The sequence below is a fragment of the Mauremys mutica genome, chromosome 12, assembly GCF_020497125.1.
Source record: "Mauremys mutica isolate MM-2020 ecotype Southern chromosome 12, ASM2049712v1, whole genome shotgun sequence".
NCBI classification, from domain to species: Eukaryota; Metazoa; Chordata; order Testudines; family Geoemydidae; genus Mauremys; species Mauremys mutica.
Window position 1 is genome coordinate 65,660,767 of NC_059083.1, and position 10,984 is coordinate 65,671,750.

The window sequence follows — 10,984 nt, forward strand, 5'->3', positions numbered from 1 at the left end:
GGTTTTGGCAAACGACCTCAAAAAGCAAATCACTTGCTCTGTGGACTGAAAAACACATTCTTTTCCCTCTAAACACTGCCTCTCTGCAGGGAAACAAGCTGATAAATGAACAAGAAAAGAAATCTTGCTTGGAAAGCTTAGTAACACAAAAAGAGCTGGGTTTCTGCCTGGAATGCTGCTGCAGGTTAGTGGGGCTAACGCTATAGCACTGCATTCATGCTGGGACCATCCTTGTTCCACAGGAGAGAAGGAGAAAACAGAATTGCTGACCAAAACATTAATAATTATCGTGCTTTAAGTACAGGCCAAGTGCTCTTCAGTATGCACTTGTACAGTCGTTCATAGAAGAAAAACAAAATATTTGTTGCAGCTTCTTTAGCTGCTCAGGTGGGGAGTTTGTCCATTTGGTAAGGAGAAAAGAAGGCTGGTTCACATCCTGCAGGGAAGTATGCTGTATAATAATCAGTCATCATGATAGTTAGCACTTACATAGCATCAGCTCCTGTGGGGCAGATTTATCTGTGTCAGTGCTAGGGCTGGTGCATGTACAGAGATGAGGGGCTTATGTCTCCCCTTTTCAGGGGCTGACTCTGCCCTTGGAACAGACTAGGGGGCTGTCCTAACTTGTACTCATGTTGCAGTGCCCCCTGTGGAGCATTGCAGGGGTGCAGAATCATAAGAACACCCTGGCTATGTCCTCTCCATCCACTCCCTTTCTCTAGCTGCCTCCACCCAGCCCTGGGATGCCTCCTTCACCAGGAGTTCCTGTAGAGGCACAGGAGAGATGGCAGAGAGGCCCAGGTGCCAGCAGTATTAGCCAAGTTATGTGCTTACTCCTACATGACAATGCTTTACTCTAGCCTAGCTGACCAGGTGTCATAGCACACTGTTGGCGAATCTGGCCAATATTTCCATTCAGGATTCTGTGACACCTAAACCACGAGCTGAGCTTGGAAATTAAAGATCTCAGGCTATTTCTTGTAGAAAGTAGCAGATAAACCCTGCTTTGTTGGCTGGCACTCCAACATATATGTGTCTTCAATTCTGTTTTCTAAATTAGTAACATTTAGACATAGGCTCAAGTCATAAACTTCAGATCCAGGTCAGAACTTGGCCAAAGTCTGAGGGTATTTGGAGCCAGGGTTTTGGCTCGAGCTCTTCACTTGTAATATGGTTTCCCTTGTTTCTGAAATAATAATGCACTGCACTTGGTTTTGATGTCAGGTACTTGGGGATTATAATTACTGTGTAGACCACGCAGCCTGAAGAGAGATGTCTCAGGAGGGGCAGCCTGAGGGAGAGGAAGAAAGTTCTTTCTGAAATGCAGATGTTTTTAAATAGCTGTAATTAACTGGAATGGATACAAAGCATTACAGACATAAAAGCTAAATAGGCTTTTGTTTTTAAATGTTTGCCATATATTTAAAGGGGTCATTCAATTATACGGCACACAATAATTTCAGAACTGTTTACATCCCTTGGCAAGCTCCCCCCCGACACACACACACCTTGGGCAATGCTGAAGACCCCCTATATTCAGTGCTTATAGGATCCTGCTGCCCTTCAGGACAATAAACAATGAAAACTCTTTTAAATAGGAATCAGCGGGTGGGGGCATGGGGAGCATAGGAAAAAAAATAACAAACCCAGAGGTCTTATATGTGTAGGAGACAGATCTCCAACCTCAAGTTATGAATATTGTCAATGAAATTAGCCAACAAAGTTTGGGAAAGAAAAAAAAATAAATCAGTGCACGCTCTAAGGAAAACTAGCAGAGACCTGGAGTGAATGGGGTCTTTGTTCAAGCTACTGGTCCATTCAATAGCCTGTGACTCACCTCACACTGCCTGCTGAATGAGGAATTGAGGCTCCATTAATGGAGCAGTGGAAAAATCTGATTTGCACTCCTTCAACAGACTAACCAGCAAAAGAATAAAATTAATTTACTGTTACCATTAATTCATTGGCTAAGAACAGGAACTAGAAGCGGACTACAATTAGCACACAGGCACAGAAAGGGGTGTGCGAAGCAAAGGCTGGTGCTCTCTCCCCTAATAACAGATCTCATTGTGCCCAGGTATTACAGAACATGTCTGTGCACCATCCTCCACAAATTGGAGACCCAAGTAATACTCGCAGCAGGAAAGGTTAAAGGGAGTAACCACTTATAAATTGAAAATTGCTTTTATTGGGGTTATTTGTCTTGCAGCTTTAGGGCCAAATTTTTAAATGTGGGTGCAATAGGCCCACAAGCACCTCCCGTGCATGGGGCACTCTTGCTAAATTCATCTGTTGTTTTTTATTTCCAAGTGTTTTCTAGATGCCCATGATACCTAACACTATAACAAAATGAAATAATTGAAACACTTATTTACCATTGCCCTAAAGTGCCACTACAGTCTTGCCAACAGCCTCATTGACTGAAAATCCAGCCAGCATTCAAACAGAATAGGTGCGTCTTGCACTGTGCCCTAAAAGTGGACAGACATAGCTTTGATGGATCTGCAAGAAGAAGTGAATTTCAGGGCAGAGCACTCACCACCAAGAATGCCAGTCTTCATTTTCCCCTCCCCCTCTCCCCCGATTTAAACCTTGGGACAGCTGGCAAGAGCTTTCTAGCTCATTGCCAAACGGCATTTGTGCACACCAATAAGGTAATTACAGGAGTAAATGGATACTTCTTCATGCAAAATTAAATTTGTGTGTAATATGGGGCTCTCCACAAGCAACCAGTGCACTCACATTTTTGTAGGTGCACCCATTGTCTCCATGTACGAAAAACTGTCCTTTAAAAGACTGATGTAGCTATTATGAACTAAATAATTTGGTTGCCATAGGGGCATGGGGGTGTATCTCAGGAGCATTGCTAATCTCCAACAATTTCTTGCTGAAACGACACCCGTTAGAGGCCATCACTAGCCAACATAAATTAGAGCAGCCTCGAGGTTTGTCTAACTTACTCTATGACTGAACTGGCCCGAAAGATCAGGAGAACTGAAAGATGGTGTACAACCACCTTTGCCTCCTCACTCAGGTCCTGGGTCAAGCACAGCTCGGCCAAACCCAAGGATTGGGTTGTCCTGCATTCTTACGAGAACTTCTCTTTCAGTCAGAAAGTATAACATAAAGTTGTATAATCTTACGTTCTAGCGCTGCATCAGATACAACAAAGATAGACAGAAAACCTCAAACCCTTGTGCATAATATTTAATCTTGGAGCAAACTTTTATGATTCTTTAAAATCTCTTAAATTCAGGGTTATAACCAGAAACAATAAGACAAAGGTTAACATGGCTGTGATGCTTCTCCTTCGCATCTTTGAAAGTCCATGTTGTGACCAAAGTAATACTCTTTTCTAATCACATCACCTTTCTGGATTTATCATTTTAATGTTCTCTGGGCCACTGAGCCCCACAGCCGTAAATTAATTTTTAAAGTAATGCAGGGTTTAAAACTTCGATCTGTTTTAATGAGCTTGGGGGGATCCCCTTGTATTAAAAAACATGCATGCAATTATTTTTTCCATCTTGGGTTTCACCAGTTTTCAGCACCCCTTCTGTGATGACATCTTGCCCTCTTGAAATTCTGTTGGGGTTTTTTTTTGTGATTATATGGCACTGTATCCTTGTGATGTGTGTATTTTGCCTTACATGGACAATATGGCTAGAGAGGACTCCTCTAAGGACTATACAATATCATTAGTGGGTCCCTTGGTGCCTTCCTTAGTCACCTTTCCATTAATCTGGCTCTGCATCGTAGAATTAGGAGGTGGCTAATGAACAGCACTGGCACTGGAAGCCTGAAGGTACCGTATTTACTGGACGTCTCTTTGAACTGCATGATTTCTGGTGGGAAAACTTCATGGAAAATGAGATTGTATTTGTTTTCACAGCCTTCTGTGTCTGTTTCCAAATATTTGCTCACGGTACTTTTTTTTATTGCATTAGCAATTAGCCTACTAAGCCATCTTTTCTTTGCTCCACATGTAGATTAACCACTTCAGAGAATACAAAATAAACATGCATCTATCTTCTGAAAAAGATGAGTAACCTGTTTCCACAGAGACTTGGTCCTCCAAACGTCAGGGTTTTGCTCTCACAAAAGTGCCTGATTTTTCCCCTCAAGACAACTTCTTACAGTATTCATTAACCTGAATTTTGAACACAATTCTTATTTAACCAGTGTGTTCAAAGTGATGTTCTTCATAAGACTAATAAATAACTCTGGAACATGAAGCCATCTCAGGTATCAGAGCTCTTAGAAAGTTCATTTAACATTGAATCAGACAGACTTAAACAACATGGACATATTGCAAAATTTTAGCCTAATCCTGCCCCGTGTTTCATGGATGAGCTGTGTATGTTGTGGGGTATAACGCAGACAGCAGAATTTACAGGGAGCCTTTTCTCTATTGCACCAATGAATCTACATGATATGATACTTTCCTCATGTATTGTTAAGGGCAAATATTTCTGCCCGCACTCAACAACTCCATAGAGGCATAACCTCCTGGCTGAGGACAAGGACAGACTCTCTTTCCCCTAAGCATGTGCTTCAACCAATGGCACATAGAGTATGTGGGAAACCTGTCATCACCAGCATTACTGAAAAGGAGTTACACTTCGCAACAAGTCTGACTGGATGACACTGGGGGTTATTGATAAAGCACAGAGCGCTTCACCGTTGGGTCACCAGTCTGAAAACAGCTCAGGTTGGTAGTGACCCAGTATTATCATCTGTTTGGCGGTCATGTGCTTGTGATCTCAGTCCAGTCCTACTTGAAAGGTGCACCTACATCACCCAAACCCACCAAGCAGCTGTCACCTTGTGAGCAGAGGCCAAGAACTAAATAGGCACTAAGACTGAATTACTCTCTGTACAAATGCTTCTTCCAGTCTTGGCTGAGTCCCATTGGCAGAACGGGGCATGATAAACTTGCTCTGTTGCTGCCTGTGCTGATCCTTTTCTAGTAATAAAGTAATTCAGTCTCTGGGGATGATGTGAGTTTGACATCTTTGACCTCTCAGATCATTGACAAAAACGAACCAAATAAACTCTATTCATTTTACTCCTGAGGGAGTTCTGCACCAAAAAATTAAAAATTCTGCACACAATATTTTACATTTTTGTAAAAATGTGCATATTTTATGTGTCAAAATAACACAATATTATCACCATTTGAAATTATTTGCTGACAATTATTTTGAAATAAATTACCAAAATAATTGAAAATGGTGTGATTATATTGTTGTTGTGTTTCTGTGTTAATTTGACACTGTACAGGGAGCTGCGACCCTTGTCTGCCCAACCCCTGTGCATTTGGACTCCCCTGCACCAACCCCCCCAGCTGAGCCTCACCCCGTGCACCTGGAAACTCTCCCCCCCAAATCTTCCCTCCCCGCCCCCTACACACAGCCCAGAGCTTCCTGTAGCTCCTGTAGCCAGGGGAAGTTTCTGGGGCTGCTCCGTGCAGGAAAGGGGAAGGGGGAACTCTGTCTCCATCCTTCCCCCTCCCGCCCAGCTGGGACTAATGTCCCTGGGTGGCCTGGGCATCCCCACACCCCCCGCTCCCCAGTGATTTACCTCTCCCCCCGGCTGCCTGAACAGACACATATGAGCGGCCAAGCCGTGGGGGAGGGGTGAGTGAGTACTGGTGCAGCTTCTCTTTGCTTCCCCCAAGGAGGGGAGGGGGCATTTTTCTGCTGAGCTGCAGTGGCGCGGAATTTCCCCAGGAGTATTTATTTATAACAGTTTGATTGCCTACCATTACAGCACATCTAACAGTACCTTGAGTGTCATCTCAGTCATGGTATGGGTGCTCTAAATACATCTGTCTGCATAGTCAGAAAGGTTCCCTAGTTTTGGTGTCCAACTTGTGGCACCCAAGGCCTGATTTTGGAGTGGCCGAGCAACCGTCATGTGAATGCAGATGGTCGGCACTTTTGAAAATCAGGTCTTAGGGATCTGGCTGACATCTAAAATTAGTGGACAGTTCTAAAAATGTAGGCCATAGAATCAGCCTTGCTTTTTGGCTGGCACATCATTATTGCTCAGGGTATGTGCTGATATACAGATGGTATGTGCTGATATACAGAACAAACAAAAATCACACTAGCAAATCCTGGCATAGTCATTCCTTTCTAGTTCCAATAAAATAAATCCTTCACTGTATTTCTTAAGCAGCATAAACAATGGACCTCTGTCTTTTTCAGCAGAAGCCGCAGCTCTGAGAACCCAAAAAACAAAACAAAGGGAAATGACCTAATGTTTCAGTAGAACTGTCCTCAGATATTCACTTCCAGATTGCAAAAATGTAACCACTCCATTCTGTATATAATTCCATACACAGATATGTTGTTTAAAAGCAAGTCAGGTTGGTAAAATGTGATGTTCATCCAATACAAACTCTAAAAAGCAAGAAAATGCCGTGTTACGGAACAAATCTTACCCGTCTCCTAATGCCCACACAGCACATTTCCACAGATAGCAACAGACTCCACAGCATCACAAAGAACTTCTTCCTGCTTCTAACAGATAAGGGAATACATTACACACAACACTTTAGTCTCCCTCACAGTACAAGGCAAAACCTTAATTATGATCTCATGCTTCCCCACAAATACATTACACACCACACACTTAACTTGTGCATATCAATCCCAAATACTGAATAATGTTGCAAGGACCCCTATCTTAGGAGGCAGTCAAGCATCAGCCGCCCCATTTTATAAATAAGCTGAGAGGCTGCACAATGTCATTTCTAGCAGAGCGCGGAATAGGACACAAGTGTCCAATGTAGCACACCCCGACTCATCCACTGAGTCACACTACATCTCAGAAAGAACCCTATATGCTTGGCTATGCTGTCTATAGACACTAAAGAATTCCCTCCCCTCCCTTCCCCAGAACTAGGAATAGAGCACAGAATTCCTGATTTCAGTCTCCTTGCACTAACCCACCACTAGTCTATACCACTTCCAAGAGCCAGGGATAGAACCCAGGTGGTCTCATTCTTAGCATTCTGCTGGCATGTAGCAAATAACTATGTAATGCACCGACAAAGTGTGTCATGTCCCCTTGTGTAGAAGGTAACAGTTACTCCTGAAGTTCATGTAATAATAGTCTGGGTTGGGTGTCAGATGGTCCAGGATTCAACCCTGCTGAAGACCCATGTTGAGGTTCTTTGTGGGACCAGATGACAGAATTTCTGTTGTAATAATTTTGTTTAAAAAAAAATCTGGTTCATATTATTTGCATAATGAGAAATATCCTTAAAACAGGTTTTACACTTAAAAACATAAAAATAAAAATTCATAAATTTTGTTGTGTATTATGGCACAATGCACAACAAAACACTGGTTCCACATTTCAGCTGCTTGTGTCACACACTGGAAGGTTGAGAAGTATGATGGTTTTAGTGAAATAGCATCCATCTTCCCAGAGGGCAGCCTGTGAGATCAGTCCCAGTGGCTGTTTTTATTATGATCACCCATCCAGCGAAGTAGCAGCTATCTTTACTCAAGCATAAATATCTTTGCTTCATTTGGGTAGCTTCAGTCCCATTAAAGATTATAGGAAATAGTGGCCATTTTTGTTCAGCAAAAATTGTGAATAGAATGGGGAGTAAGATTTTTTTTTAAAGTGTTAATTCTGCTTAATTACCACCTAATGCCCTCTCAAATGTACATTTGAAGGTAGCTGGCTACGATTTTTAATTATATACAAAACGTGAAGGATAACAAACCAGCGAAAGGGTTCTGAAAAACAGTGAGACACTAACAATTCTTAAAGGTCTTATTTTACAATTGGGTTTAACTCATAAACTAAGTAATAGATTTAGATGAAGATGCCTGGGAAAGTTGATCTTTAATCAATCATAATGTGTTGTCAACCTATGAGAGTATGCATGGTATCCTTTGCACAAACCAGAGGTTGAGATCCTGCAAGTGCAAAATAGAACTCAAACTTAATAGAGGCCCCATTGCACTCTTCTTATACCCAAGTATGTACCCCTTCACCCCTTTCTTAGCTAACACTGGTGCTGACTCCAGAAGAATGACTGGTGTGTGTAGCTGTGTTTGGCATATATAAATGAACCAAACATTTAACATAAAAGAGAACCGAGGGGCACTAATGAAACAAAATGATACCCTTAGACGAGCTGATTTATACTGTAACAAGCCATAAAATGCTCAACAAAAAAAAACTACTGATGCTAAACCTTCTGTTTGATCTTCTATTTAGCTGTGACGCTCTGAGTACCTTTCCCAGACCTGAGGAAGAGCTCTGTGTGGCTCAAAAGCTTGTCTCTCTGCCCAACAGAAATTGGTCCAATAAATATATTCCCTCACCCTCCTTGTCTCAAACAAACAAACAAAAAACACCACTTCAAAGCAATTCATCTGTCTTGGCACCCAAGCATCAGACAGTGAGCCTGAAGCCTGTATCTCCTCTCATTTACACCACTTTAAAATTTGGTCTGACTGCTCCAGTGGAAGAGAATCAGCCCCAAAATGTTTGTTCTGATCAGAAATGAGTATGGTAAGAAGGAATACATTGGAAATATATATTAAAAAATGCATCTACACCTGGGGGAAGATGTGGAATACATGCTACTTTCTATTCATTCCGATTCTTACAAGGGTTGTTTAAGGTTACTGTTTAGCAGCTGTATTAGTAAGGACCCACAGAGTGTTGGAATGTGCAGTGAACTTTTCAGAGCTCCTTGCAGTCTCAGATGAAGCCTATGGGCGCACACACTTATTGCTTGGAGATGGCCCCTTTATGGTTAGGCACACACTGAAAACTTCATATTTTTCCAAGTAGTGATTTTTTTCCAACAGTAAATTAATCAGAGCTGCATTTTCTTGTGCTGTCTTCTGCAGTGTCTTATAGTCAGATTCTGGCTGCTCTTCTGTGGGTAAACAATTGGGGAAAATGCAAGCAGGGACCCCTTTCCCCCACCTTGCCCTCCTACTCAAAGGGCAGCCAAAATGTCAGCAATTGCACAACCTGAGTTCAAGGGTTGTGAGTGGGCTAGCACAACCGGATGTTTTCAATATTTTGAAATGGGAGTGGCTTCACCGTGAAATGGGAGTGGCTTTTCTGTGCGGAGATGTGGCCACGTCCCTGCTTCCTTCTGTGTTCATGATCACTTGGAGGTCAGTTTTAGAAAATGAGCATGATGAACTCTTCCAGTCCCAGGCTCAATTCCACGCAACTCCCCAACAGAGCTTCTGCTTCCAAAAACCCAATCTAGCCCTTATTTGGTTTTTTCCAGCATACCATATAATGCTGTAGTCATACATAGATTTCCTTGTTGATTTACATGGTGGTGGTGGGGGGGGGTGTATAAGGGGAACTCTGAGAACAAAACACCCTGAAATATGGTCAGATGGGCGCTCTTCCTTCCCTTTCCTTCATTGCTGGCTGTTAGGGCTTTCACCCTGGGCCAGGATATCCAGTGGTGTGAATCAGTGTAGCTCTGTGGACTTTGATGGAATGATGCTGATTACATCAGCTGAGAATCTGGTCCTCTGTGTTCACAGAGAAGAAGGCAAGTCACTATTACACTGTGTTACACTTAACTTGTATTAATTTTTGTAAGAATTATTTATTTTGTCCTTTTCATGCAAATTACTTGAATAGACTCTGTTTGCCTGTGATACACACAGTAGTGCATACTCTTACAAGCTGCTGCACTTAATATATATTATGACATCATGTTGTATTATCTAAGAATTATATTTGACCATATAATTAAAGACTACATCACAAAGCATATTCACAAGGGGGCAGACTTAAGGTTGCATTTCTTGACTGTTGTGTGATATACCATACAACCTTAATATTCTGTTACCTGCATTTTTAAAGGCAGATACACACACACACACATTAAAAAAACAGAGGCAGTAATAACATTCACAAAATGGAAAATACTCCAAATCTTGATCCAGTAAAAAGTCTATTAGTTCAGAATGAGGTTATAGGGAAGAACCATATTAAAAACAATTCTGTCTAATTAATTATACATATTTAAACATATAAAACTCCTGTAGTTCTCAATACGAGTAATATATTATTATGCACAGTTAAATCCCCACAGTAAACACAAATATTTTATTTGTAATTTATTTACCCCAGTAGAGTTCAGCAATCTGTCAGTGCTTTGGCTCAGTTTTGTATCCAGGTTGACCTGAGTGCAAAGGGGTCACATGATGTCTCTGGAGTCAGGCTATGAGTCATCTGATCAGTCAGTACACAAGTTAGGAGCTTCCTGTTTCTCCACTCTCACTCCCACCTGCTAGTTCAAGGCATGAACATGCTTCTGATTTCTCATGCGCGCAGGCAGGGTCTCTTTTTGTTGGCATCGTGTATCCAAAATCCTCATCTTCAACAGCGAAAGTGCTCTGCATCACCTTCCCTTTTGGGCATTTTTGTGTAAGCAGAGTCAGGATGAGCTCTACCCTGACATCTGGTAATGAATTGTGGCGAGTTGTGGAAAAGAACTTCAGGGGCTGATCTTGTTTGCATAGGCACACCCACCCCGCCTAGCATGAGCCCACAGCAGCCCAAATGGTCACTTCGGCTGCTGTGGGATCCCCAGTTTCTCTGTTATTGGGGCAGGAAGAATAAAGTGTGTTGTTACCCTGATTTTGTGAATCAAGGACAATGAAACTGTTTTATGACAGAGGGACTCGCCATCAACTAAGTAGCACTCACTAGACAAGGGACATGGGTTCCAAAACCCAGTGAATTGAGAGAGAGGATGAGGATGACAAGGACAAGTACTTGTACTGGATAGTATGGGCCCTGTTTGAGGGCCTGAAATACCAATTTCCCTGCCCCTTCTGTCTGTTGTGGACTATCAGAGCTAATTTTAATTCCATTAGGAGTCTAGTTACAGGCTGCTGAGCTGAAATCGCTTTTGCCCAATGGTGCACCAGCACTGAGATTCCCCTACTACAAGCTGAAATTGCTAAAG